The 13355-nt window shown below is 38.6% G+C and overlaps 1 long non-coding RNA gene across 1 annotated transcript; it reads right to left on the minus strand.

Annotated features, from left to right (window-relative positions):
• Positions 1 to 1221: 1221 nt before the first annotated feature.
• On the minus strand, positions 1222 to 6862 carry LOC114822135 (uncharacterized). The gene is made up of 2 exons (XR_003770275.2): positions 2778 to 6862; positions 1222 to 2621 (listed from the first exon to the last, which is right to left on the minus strand). It is a non-coding gene; the product is annotated as an uncharacterized lncRNA (long non-coding RNA).
• Between the last annotated feature and the right edge of the window lie 6493 nt (positions 6863 to 13355).

Genomic DNA, 13355 nt, shown 5'->3' on the forward strand with positions numbered 1-13355 from the left:
CTTCACCGACTTCATTGTGCCTTCATCACCACAACACCAACAAGACCATCAAATATCGTGGCTCTTGTCTCTCCTTCCCCGAGTTCCAAAAAAGCAGTTGAAACATGATGGAACTCGTCCATGAGAACTTTGTAATTATCTGTACCACATGTAAAATACCAATCGGGATCATATATGTGCCGATGAAATGCTAACAAGATAGGGACTTTGACATCCGTTGCAATGCTTGTATCATCCTTGACAGTGTTGTAGACATTGAAATTTCGGTGGCATAAATGTTAGCCATTGCATTAAGATTACATTTGTAAACATTGAAATTTTAGTGAAATAAATGTTGACCATCGTGTTAAAATTACAACATCCACCCAAGTTTCACCTACAACACCCACCAAAATTCACCTACAACATCCACCAAAACAAATGGATGGTGGTGATTCATTCCCAAAGCCTATAAATAGGCTCCTCCATCAAAGAATCAAGAGAGGATTTTGACATACACTTTCTCTACTCCTAAATTGGAAGAGAATTCACACCACACCAAAGCCTTGAAGCCTCGAAACTCTGAAGCTCTCAAGCAAATCCCGAAGGATCAAGAAAGCCCTCTTCGTTCTTCGTGAAATCCTCCTTCAAGATCAAGCCCTAACACCCCCTTGAAGAACTTCCACCAATTCAAGATCAAGCCCCGACGGCCCTTGAAGAAGGTGTTCATCATTCATCAACTGTTCATCCAAGATCAAGCCTCGACGGCCCTTGGATCAACAACACTACATCTACACGTTTCAAAGATAGAATCAGAGGCTAAATTTGTAGAAGAGATTGTAACCCCAAATCATTAATACAAATATTATTTTTGTACACGTGTTCTTGTCTCATTCATCGTGGGAATTCCCGTGTTTACAAGTGTCTAGAGCTCGAAGAACCAGGTAAAATAGACAGACAGCGTTGCGGGGCTCAGTATCGAGCTGTTGAATAGCGAGAGCGAAACTACGAGAGACCTTCTGGAGCATGGTGTAGCAGATTAGTAAGGCAGAGGCGATGAGCACCATGAACCAAATCGGGAAAGCTTCTCTGCCAGTAACTGTTAGTAAGAATCTTCCTACACCTGCAGAACCAACTCCAAAGCCTACCGCTGCTAGTGATACTGTACAGAAAGCTGAAACGGAGGTTGAACCAAAAGTAGAAGTGGCAAATCTTGCTTTTCAGGAAGCGTTCCTCCTAATCTTTGGCTATTTCCAAGAAGCATCCGCCCCAAGTTTTAAAGAAAACCAAGGATGTTTCCAATGGAAAACCACTATGTTTGTGGCCACACGATCTGATCACTGGATGGCTGAGATTGAAGTTTCTTGTAGTGTTGTTGGCGAAGGTCGGCGAGTCATTGAGCTGATCGATCATGTCCTCAAACAGGTCCTCGCAGACCGGCAGAGCTTTCTCTAGGCGGGCGTTGTTGACCCGATCTATGACCCGATAGTTCAGACCCGGTCCATGGCCTGACCTATTCATCCTTTTCGTCATGTTCGAACGCCCTCTGATCTGCCAACGAGTGCTCAGTGTCGATCCGAACGAGATCGATGCCCCGCAATCCGGCTAGGTTGACCAGCGACTCTGGGATGAAGCTTTGCTGCTTCTTAAGCTTCTCGGACGAAGCTTTGCTGCTTCTTAAAAGCGGAGCCCCGCGATCTGGTGCTTCAGAAACACACAGAGGTGAAGAAGGTTGGGGTTGATCTGCACCGTTCGATTTGTATCCTTACACCACAAAACACTCTTTATCAGATCTCTCTCTGAGGATATAGAAAATAAAGAGAGAAAACGCGAGGAGATAACATGGTGGCTTGTTTGTGGGGGGTTTTCTGGAAAAGATTTGGGTTCTTGGTTTCTGCATATTCACGGTGGAGTGTGGTGAGATCTCACGGTGGTGAGAAGAAAAAATGAAAAAGAACCGACATAACTTTTTGTGTCGATTCCCACAGACGGCACCAAATGTTTATGCACAAAACTAGAGGTCTTGGAACAACGTAAATCCAAACGTGAATCTACATGAAAGGTAAATAACACAAGATGTATCGTGGTTCACCCCAAGGTTTGGGCTACGTCCACACTGATTATGTATTTATTTGAGGGAGAGAAAGCTTTGAGAGTGAGAGCTTTGAGAGGGGGTGAGAGGGCCTAGGAATCGGTCTCCTCTAATTGTGAAGGTGAGGAGTCCTTTTATAGAATAAGGACTTCTCACTTATTACATATTTGCCCCTTCCTTTATAACATAATTACATTTAAGTCTCTCGAGTATTTGTACGAGATTTAAATACGAGACTCTAAATATGGTATAAACAAAGATGAACCCCAACATCGAAAGTTTCTGCACAATTACCAAATTCCAGAAAAATCAAAACTAAATGAAATCCTTCAATTTGCTATCCCATAAAAAGCATAACTACTGAAATCATTCAATTTGATCAACCACTCCAAATTGCTAAAAAGCTGTAATATCCCAGAAAAATCAAATCCTTCAATTTGGTATTTCAAAGAAAAATTCCTTCTCAACCTTCCATCAAATATTTTGAAACCTTCCGTAGTTGTAATCCTTCGAGAGAAAACGCAAAGTGCCCAACCCAGAACCCTTTATCCTGTTCACAATTCAAAAACACAATTAGGAATTCCACTCGGAAGGAAAATCGAATCCCAGAAAAAACGATTCGAGAACCCAGAAAAATCGATTAAAAAACCTAGAAAAATCAAATCCCAAAAAAATCGATTCGAAAACCCAGAAAAAGGGAAAATACCTGCAAATCAAGTCTTGCAGACTTGGACTTTTAGATTCATTTGAATCGTTTCTTGCAGACTTTGAGATCTTCTGGACAGACGAGAGGGAGGTGGGGAGGAAGGCAGTGGGAAGGCAAGTTCTCGCTAAGCCCAGCTAAATCTCATTAAACTTAATCCCGGCTTGCACCAAACATAGAATAATAATCCTACCTAAGTAGTCCAGTCCAGTGAAACTTAAGGTGGCCAAACAAACACCCCCTAAAAGAATTCCCATCAAATCATAAGGAATAGATCTTTTCACAAAGAAACACAAAGACCAATTAATATAATACCAATGAAAATATATGGAGACAGATCCAGTACATCTCTTTATACAAAGAACACGGTAGAGACCAGAGAGAGATTGAGAGAAACTAAAAGTCTTTTCTGTGAGTTTTGATCTCGACCGTGATTTCTTTGTATAAAAAAAGGAATGAACCCTAAAACACGATGCCGCAGTCACAAGCTCAACTCCTCAGTAGGCTTCTTTATCTATCTATAGCAAGGAAAGGGGGTGATGTAATCTTAGTATGATAGAACCCCACTTCAACCTTTACTCAAATGCAAGATATACTAACAAGAACACTAATACCATCAAATATTCATTCCCCCTTTTTGCATCTGCACATATCTCAGCTTATATAGCTGGTTATAGGCTAAAGAAATCCAACTCAACAATTGACACCTGGCTAACTAAATGATGCCACTTGGCATCCTAACATTACCCCTCCCTTAGAAATCAACCTTGTCCTCAAGGTTTAGCTTTGAAAATTCCAGTAGCATTCTTTTGATTATGATTTGGCAATAGATCCAACTACTATAGGTTGATTTAGAGGCAATGAGCGACATAAGCCAATAGTATATAGCAGCAGCAATATGCTTTCACAAGTAGTACGAAGACTGATATGTTTTTCCTTTGTAACGAGCAACAACATATGTACTGAACTAATGAAACCATAAGTATGTGCTTCCACCAAGAGCTCACTGCTGAAAACATTAACTCTACATTATACCCTCTCCAAAATTGAGCAATGATATTGACCATACAATCAGAATTTCTAGCATGCATAAGGATACCCAATGCAACTATACACACCACTACTCCGTACATCTCAATACCCACTGGAATAGCCTGACTCGTACCTCTACTCTTAAAGTATCCAGCAAGCAAAGAAATCCAAGAAATATTTGGTTTAGTAATTTCGCACAAATCTGGGTTTAAGAAAAACCTCAAGGCATTATGCTCATCGCCACACCTAGAGTATAGATGCATAATGACACTACTCACAGGAACTGAGCACCTACATAGAAAGTCCACCTCTACACAAGCCCTATGAATTTGTTTCCTTTCTTTCTCAGCAAACAAGGCACCAATCACTGCAGTAAACACAAAATTAACAACCATGCTCCTAGTATTATTTGGAAACTTGTGTGTTAACAACATCGGCCATATCGGTTGACAAGAATCTGCCCTCTCAATTGGCAACCCCAATGGTTTGCACAACACAGTATTTCCCACAATCCCATTTGTTTTACCAATTGAGATGAGTATCAAACGCAAAGCCTGATCTGCTACAACTATGAAAGTACAATATGCAACCAACAGCACAACCCCAAATATTCCATCTTGGCTACATTCAGTAAAATCTCCAGATGCATTCATACAAGAAAAATGAATGTTCGAGTAACCATATACCTGAATTTTGAGACTCCACCCTTATCTTAAATACCCTTATCGACCATCATATTGAAAAGCAATAAGCATTCTTTCATTCGATTCTGCAAACTCATGCTTTGTATGAGCACGGAATATGCATCCAAATCAAGACTCCAACCCTTCATTAGCATTTTTGAGAGGACTACCCACAGATCTTTTACCCTGTCTAATTTTGACAATCCAAGCATAATAGTTGAGTAAGTTGTACTAGTAGAAGAAGTACCAGAATAATAGGCCAATTGTTGTATCCTTATTGCTTCATCAACCTTTCCCGTCTCACACAAACCGTAGATCAACATATTGAATGAGGAAGGCTCGATTGAACATCTATTACTAGACATGTAACAGAACACTTCAGTAGCCTCAAGAGTCATTTCCCCTAGGCAAAGGCCTTTAACAAGCTCACAGTAAGATGTATGATCCAAAACCCAGCTTTTGGCATGAATATGGTCAAATATATCCATAGCATTTCTGTAGTTGCTCATTTTGCAATGGCAAACGACTAGAGCTGAGTATGTGTCACAGTCAGGAAGAGAACAAGAAATCACATTTCTACCAAGAAATTCCAGCACTTCCCTAATCCTTGCACTCTCGGAAAGCCATCTAATAATAATATTCCAAGAAATACAATCAGCCACATTTCTTTTAGACATTTTCACAAGTAAATCTTCCACCATAAGAAACTTTCCAGTACTGCAGTAACCTTGAAGCATTACATTGCAGGCAGAAGTTTCCATGATTTTCTTATCTTCCAAGAACTTCATCGCGTCATCTACTTTCCCTAATTTACAAAACACATATAATACAAGTGCAAAGACATTATTTGGCGGCATCTCTTCTAAAACCTTTATCACATCATCCAATCTAAGGTTCTTGCATAAAAACTACAACAGAACCTCATAAACCAATGAATTCACCGTAAAATTAGAAGTTTTCATCATTTCGAACAATCTAATTATCTTGCAGTAGTAGCCCATGGAACGATCGATATCAACACAGAACCCTGAGTCCTCACAGCTTGCCCATAAATTCATTGACTCAAAACTGGAGAGAAACTTAGTACCGCATTTATCATGAATGAATTCATGGAAGCCAAGCTTCAAAGAAGCCATGTCGGCCGTTTGTTGCATTCCCACAAACACATGGTGGGCATATATTCCAACCCATTCTTTTTGGTATTCATTCTCAAGAATTGTTGGTTGTGCCTTCATAAACTGATATAAACCCACAAAAACTACAACCATTATCTTGGATTCATCACTTTCTTTATCACCAAAATTTGAAGCAACCAATTGTCCCGAAGATCCGTAGTACCATTTTGCAAGAATTCAACATTAAAAACAAGAATTTTAGAATCGTAAACATCTACGACCTGAAATTTGGAAGTAAAATGCCCAATAATAAGTGTACCTCCCAAGTTTGAAATCGGCATATGATAGCCTAACTGAAGAACACTATTATTTGTTGAGTTCGACAATTCGTCGAACATGTTGTGGCCCAAGTGAACGCCTACTACTTCTGCTGGAATTAACATCTGTTTTGCATCAAGAATGAAACCCACGTCGAAACAGATTGGAAAATCTATAACAATTCCATCAGATATAGAAAAATCAGGAGAGTTGAATCTTTCTTTGACAGAACCAACCTTTTCGTATCCATAATTTGTGCAATTCGACTTTTGCACATTAGATACAAAGAATGCAGAACCCTAAATGAAAATAGAATCAAGAAATAGCCATGTTGCTGGTAGCAATGATTGGAAGCCAAGAATTGGTACAGAGGCTTCGCGTTGCTTGTCGTTGTGGTATTTCTTGCGAACCTTCTTGAATTTCGCCAATTTTTGTATCTTGGACGATACTGAGAGAATAACTCATCTACTTTCTCCCGGGCCCGAATCTTTTCCTCATGGAAAGATTGAAGCTTGAGAACGACTTGATTCGATTTCACAAAAAGAGATAGGAGATGCCATTTTGATGTACGGCGAATGCGAACCCATATTGCATTTGTCCACAAAATCACAATATAGTTTCTCGAATCGAGAATCAAAATAATCTTGATGAGTTTCCATGGCGTCAAATCGTTAGATTAGCCCACTGTGAGTGTCGTTAATTGCAGCAAGATGATTATGAGATTCCATGACTTCTTTCATCGATGCACTATTCAATCGGCAAAAGAGAAGGGATTGAGGGATCAAGACTGGCTCGATACCAATGATAGAATCCTACTTCAACCTTTACATCAATGCAAGATATACTAACAAGAACACTAATACCATCAAATATTCATTCCCCCTTTTTGCAAATGCACATATCTCAACTTATATAGCTGGTTACAGGCTAAAGAAATCCAACTCAACAATTGACATTTGGCTAACTAAATGATGCCACTTGGCATCCTAACACAGTATTTATAGTAGACCTGGCATTCGTGTCGTGTTTCTCGTGTTTGTATCGTTTTTGTGTCATACCTGATTTCTTAACGAATCGTGTCATGTAATACCTGTTAAAGTAAATGGATAATATGACCCAACCCGAAATCAACCCGTTAATATTATCAGGTAATATGACCTAACCCGAAATCAATCTGTTAATATTATCAGGTAATATGACCCGTCCCATTACCTGTTAAGAAAAATATATTTTAAATCAATAAAAATGAAAATAAAAAACATAATTTGACCCAAAAAAATGTAAAACATAATACTAAATTAGTATATATATATATATACTAAATTTCGGAGTGGACCCCTTTATGAAAGTTGTAAAGCTTTTCATTACGCGTGATTACATTTTTCACACATCTACAATAATTATTATTAATTTTGCACTCAAATAAAAAACATTGTTCATGAGATTTGAAGGGTTTTAAAAATTTAAACGACCATGTAACCATCGTCTAAGCGTTGAGGATGCAATTATAAACGTTTATTATGCTTTCACATCTTTCAGACTTATACATTAATGATTATAATTTTTCTTTATTTTGAACTCCCTTAAAAATACTATTCATGCGAGTTTGTATGGTTTTAAAAATTCAAACGATCATATACCCAATCTCAAAGCGTAGAGGATGCAACTACTAGTGTTTGCATATTCTTTCATATTTTTCGCACATGTAAATTAATTATTATAAATTTTTTTATGTGTTTGGTATTTTTAAATTACTTGATATTTTTATTTTTAATGTGTTTTATGATTTTTAATCTCAATCTTTGCCTATAATATACTATAAAAATAAATAAATAAATAAACTTAAATTTTAAAATTTATATAGAATAATAATTAATAAACAATATATACATATTCATTATATCTATTGTATTTTATAGTAATTTGTTTTTAGTAGTTTAAAAAATTAAAATCATCAAAATAATTGTTTTCTTATCGTGTTGAAACAGGTTACCTGCGTATCACTCTCATGTATACCTATTAAGGACCCGTTATTAATGGGTTATTATCGTGTGACCCGATAATAACCCTATTAGTTATCGTGTTGACCCAAAACCCATTATTTTCGTGTCGTGTTAACGAGTCATGTAAGAAATTGTCAGGTCTAATTTATAGCCCAAAACATGCTCCACGTGTTTCTTGATAAGCTCATATTTATATATATTTTACATAAAATTCACTTGTCTTTTCTTAGTTAGTTCCTTATATTTTTTGAGCTATTTACTATGTTTTTGTGTTTTGTGTGATTTATCAAGCAAAGAAAAGAAAGTAGCACAAGTGAATTATTAAGTAACAAATTCGTCAAAACTGCCTGTGCAGATTATCTGACTTTGGAAGCATGTTACAAACAGCTCAGAATGAATGAGAGAATGAGCCTTATATGCGTGGAAAGCTACGGATGTCTACTTTCTGGAGCAATTTACGGATTGTTAATCTCATTTTTCTAGAAGAAGTTATGGGCATTGTAACACTGAAAGGTCAGAAAAGGGCTAGGCAGATTTGGCTAATAAAAGGAAAAACAAACACACATGGGCAAGGGAAACACACACACATGGGCAAAGGAAACACACACACATGGGTAGGAATTGTGTGTGTTTTGTGGTTGAAATGATGCAAAGAACATGTGTGTGTGCAAGTGTAACAGCTAGGATGATAACATGGCAGCAAACACATGGCAAAGAAAAGAACATGGCAGCAAACACATGGAGCACACGGCATGGGCAGAAAATGTGGGTGTTTGGTAGTTGAAATGATGAAGCATGTGTGTGTAAATGTAAAGGAAAACATGGCAGAAAATGTGTGTGTTTGCTGGTTGAAATGATGAAGCATGTGTGTGTAAATGTAAAGGGGAAACATGACAACACACACCCACACAAGCTGCACATGCAAAGGAAATGGAGTGGTCCTCTCTCAAGCCTATAAATACCACCTCCCATATTCATCAACATAACAGTTTTTTATCCATCTTTTCCGTGAGTTCTCCACCACCATTCTCTCCAAATTCAACCAAAAATCACCCCTAGCCACACCACCCATCAACCCTAAACATTTCCATACCATTCCCCATCCATTCTACACCATAAAAACCACCCAAAACCTGTCCAAAACCTCTAGTGCCGCAGCTTGCAAGGAAGGAGAAAGAAGAAGAAACATCTTGTGCCGTGCCTATGCCCAAGCCTTGGGAGTGTTGGAGTGTTTCTAGGTGTTTTCTATCTTTGATTTCAATGTTTAATTTAAGTTATCTTTGTGTAATTGCGAGCATGAGGAACTAAACCCCTTTTAGTTAGGGGGTGATTCGAAACTATGTTCATGCTTACAATATGATTTGATTACATCCAGTTGTGATTCATAAGTTGTGAATTCAATTTACTTATCCGTTCGTATAAAAACTGATTTGTGTATGTTGGTTGAGAGTGCACGCTTAATTTTCATACATGAATTTGACGCTAGAATATAAGGGAGTTTCACCTAATCGTTATGAACTTATATTCACAAGTAGTGAAGGTTGCTAGTCACAATCACGTTAAGTAAATTCTTGGCATAAGTTTCATGCAAATCATAGTAACGAGTGCCTCGTCAATGCTTATGTTTTTCATAGAACTTAATGATTCTTGCTTGTATCTCTATTATGCAATTCATGTAGGGAACTTGTATGGAATGTTTTGGGTTGTCGTATGCAATCATCCAACCTAATAACTTGTGGAAAAACTGAGGGTTAATTAGTACAATTCACGGTTAATTTGGGGCGTTGAGTATTCATAGTTTATCGAAAAGCAACTGGAAATCATTTTGTATGCAAGTGTGACATGTGTGGAGAAGAACCTCCTAGCTAGCCTTCCATCCATAAGTTTCATTCAAATTCATTTACAATCTGTTTTGTTTTACAAAGTTTGTTTTGTTTTCAAATTCGTCAAGAACCAATCTCCCATTTATTTCAAAGTGTTAGATTAGTTAGTAATCACTTTAGTTTGTGTTTTTAAGTGTCTTGAGTCAAGTCATAACCCAATTTCGTCCAATTTAGTGTTAGGTGTTCAAAACTGCCCAGAAAGTGTTTTTAAGGCAATTTTGAGTGTTTATTTGCTGTTTTGAATCTTTTTGTTTATCTTAGTATTTTAAAGTATAGTTTTGCATTCTTTGAGTCTAGTTTAGTGTTTTAAACTTTGTTTTTACGTTTTCAAGTCAGTTTCCAAGTGATTTAGCAATCCCTCCTAATCCCCGGCCTAGAACGATCCCTACTTACATACTTTACTACATTTGATAAAAAGAGGGTTTAATTTGTGTGCTTATATATTTCGCATCAAATTTTTGGCGCCGTTGCCGGGGATTAGCAACTTTGCTAATCCCTCGTTGTTTCTTTTTATTTATTTTTTGTGTGTTTTTATTTTAGTTTGCTGATTGGGTTTATTTCTTATTTTCAGGTACTAGTTTATGACTCGTAGTTCTCAACATATTAGTGCAAATATCTCGGAGTTCGACGGCGATTTTGAAAGAACTTTGAGAAGAAAGAAGAGGCATCCAGAACCTTGTGAACCTAGTTCAAGTTCAGAGGCCGAATCTGAATTTGAAGAAAAAGAAGAAGAAGCCATGGACAACCGAACACTCAAGGAGCTCGCCGCTTCGGGATTAGATAATGCCGTACCTTTGTGTATCCAATATCCCACGGCTGCACAAGGTAAGACCGAAGAGTTCGAGTTAAAGTCAAGTTTGCTCCACCACATTCCAAAATACCATGGGCTGTCCATGGAGGATCCGAACAAGCATTTAAAAGAATTTGAAGTGGTGTGTTCAAGCATGACTCCGGTTAACATCGACGGAAGTATTTTGAAGATGAAGGCTTTTCCATTCTCTTTAATGGATAAAGCCAAAGATTGGTTGTACGAGTTAGCTCCCGGAACTGTCACATCTTGGGAGAGTATGAAGAGGGCGTTTTTGGAGAAGTTTTTCCCAACTTCTCGAATCATTCTCCTACGTAAAAAGATTAGTGGTATTCAGCAAGAAGAAGGTGAGTCTTTTCCCACTTATTATGAACGTTTTAAATCACTTGTTGCTTCTTGTCCACAGCATCAGATGAAGGAGGAGTTACTTCTACAATACTTTTACGAGGGGCTCCTACCACTTGAACGTCAAATGCTCGATGCCTCGGCGGGTGGAGCATTGGTGGACAAAACACCCATGGCTGCCAAGATCTTGATCACTAATTGAGCATTGAACGCTCAACAATACGAAGGCGTTGGCCAAAGAGGACCCCCATGGCAACAAGTGCATGAGGTAAGTTCCACATCTGACATTCATTCACAATTAGCTAATCTTACTTCCATTATGTCTCATATGGCCGAAGGAATGAGAATGCAAGGGCCAATGGTGTGTAGCGTATGTTCTATCCAAGGAATGCCTCGGAAAAGTGCCCTCAACTCATTGAGAATGGTGGATGGGAGAGCGCTAACGCAATTGGATTTCAAGGCCAAAACCAACCGAGGAACGATCCATATTCAAACACATATAATCCAGGTTGGAGAGACCATCCAAACTTCAAGTGAAGGGAGGCCCAACAACCCCAACAACAAGGAGGCTTTAGGCAACAACCCCTGGGGTTTTTCACCAAGCCATACGCACCCCCACAAGTCCCACAACAATCTGCCCCAAATGCTTTAGGTACATCTCTAGACAATGATACACTTCTTAAGTTACTAACTAATTTGTCTCAGGGGCAAGAAAATCAAGCCAAAGCAATGCAAAACCAAGACAAAAGGGTGGATCAATTGGAAAAACAAATTGGGCAGATTGTAGACTTTGTGAGCAAATTTCGAGACCCAGGCCAACTCCCTAGTTCAACCACTCAAAATCCAAAGGGAGGGTTTGAAACAGCCAAAGCGATCACCCTAAGAAGTGGCAAGAAGGTTGGGGCAGGTTATTCATCAAAAACAGGTCACAAAGAGGATGAGAAACTTCAAATTGAGGAGGAAGAATCAAACCAACCCACGGCAAGGGTGGAAACACCTTTGCCGCCGGTTCCCATGGCACAACCACAATCCAATTTGTTCAACAAAGGCAAGAATGTGTCCAATTCGGTTTATACTAATGTTATTCCACCCAATGTACCATTTCCTAGCAGATTTTTGCAATCCAAGAACGAAGAGGAGGAAAAAGATGTTCTAGAGACATTTAGGAAAGTTCAAGTCAACATACCCCTTTTGGATGCAATCAAGCAAATCCCGAAGTATGCCAAGTTTTTGAAAAAGCTTTGTACAACAAAGAAACGTTTTCGGGAGAAAGAAGTGGTACATGTAAGTGAGAATGTCTCTGCCATCTTGCAACGAAAACTACCCCCCAAATGCAAAGATCCAGGTAGTTTTACAATTCCTTGTGTCATTGGTAACACTCGTTTTGAATCTGCCATGTTAGATTTTGGGTGCTTCAATAAATGTTATGCCATATTCAATTTATGCATCTATGAACTTAGGCAAGTTGAAAAATGATGGTGTAATTATACAATTGGCCGATAGATCTAACGCCTATCCAAAGGGAGTTTTGGAAGATGTTCTTGTGCAGGTAAATCACTTAATCTTTCCGGCGGATTTCTATGTTCTCGAAATGGATGAATCGGACCATACCCCTTCATTGCCCATCCTCCTTGGAAGGCCTTTCATGAAAACGGCTCAAACCAGGATTGATGTGGCCAAAGGAGAAGTAACTATGGCATTTGGTGGTGATATGATTAGTTTTAAGATTTCTGAATCCATTGAGACTCCTAATGTTGTTCGTTCTTGTTGTGCCATTGATAAAATAAAAAAGATAGGACTGGACCGTTCAGCACCAAGCACAAAGGATGCATCAGGAACCATGCAAGACGAGGGAATTGGAGTGGAGCACAAGGACTATACGGCCACTGCCCTCAAAGTGCTCAAATTGGCCGAAAGCACCATGGGAAAGAATGTTCACACTGCTGCCACTCCATCACAGCACATTGGTAAGCCACCTAGTCCAATTTCGATTCCAATTTCAACTAATAGGTTGTTACCTTCTTTGGTGCAGGTACCTAATCAAATGCAAGGTAGTGGGGAAGTGTACATTGATTTTTGGAAGCAAAACGCCCCAATCATGAGGGATTACTACTCCCTTCCTTTCATAGAGCCAAAGTATGAATATTTCAAGGAGCATGCCGTGGACTCCATTGGGGAGTAATTGAGCTTTTCGTCCGGCTGCAAGATGTTAAAGAAAGCGCTTCTTGGGAGGCAACCCATGTATTCAAAAAAGGAAGATCTATGAATCGCTCTACAATCAGTTTTGCGTTTCTAAAAACCTTCCATTTTCTACATTTCTATTTTGCCATGATTGTCATTTTTTATTTTTGTTGTTTATTTAATTATTTTTGGGTGTAGGTTTATTTTTGAAAC

The sequence above is a fragment of the Malus domestica genome, chromosome 16 (assembly GCF_042453785.1).
Source record: "Malus domestica chromosome 16, GDT2T_hap1".
Lineage (NCBI taxonomy): Eukaryota > Viridiplantae > Streptophyta > Magnoliopsida > Rosales > Rosaceae > Malus > Malus domestica.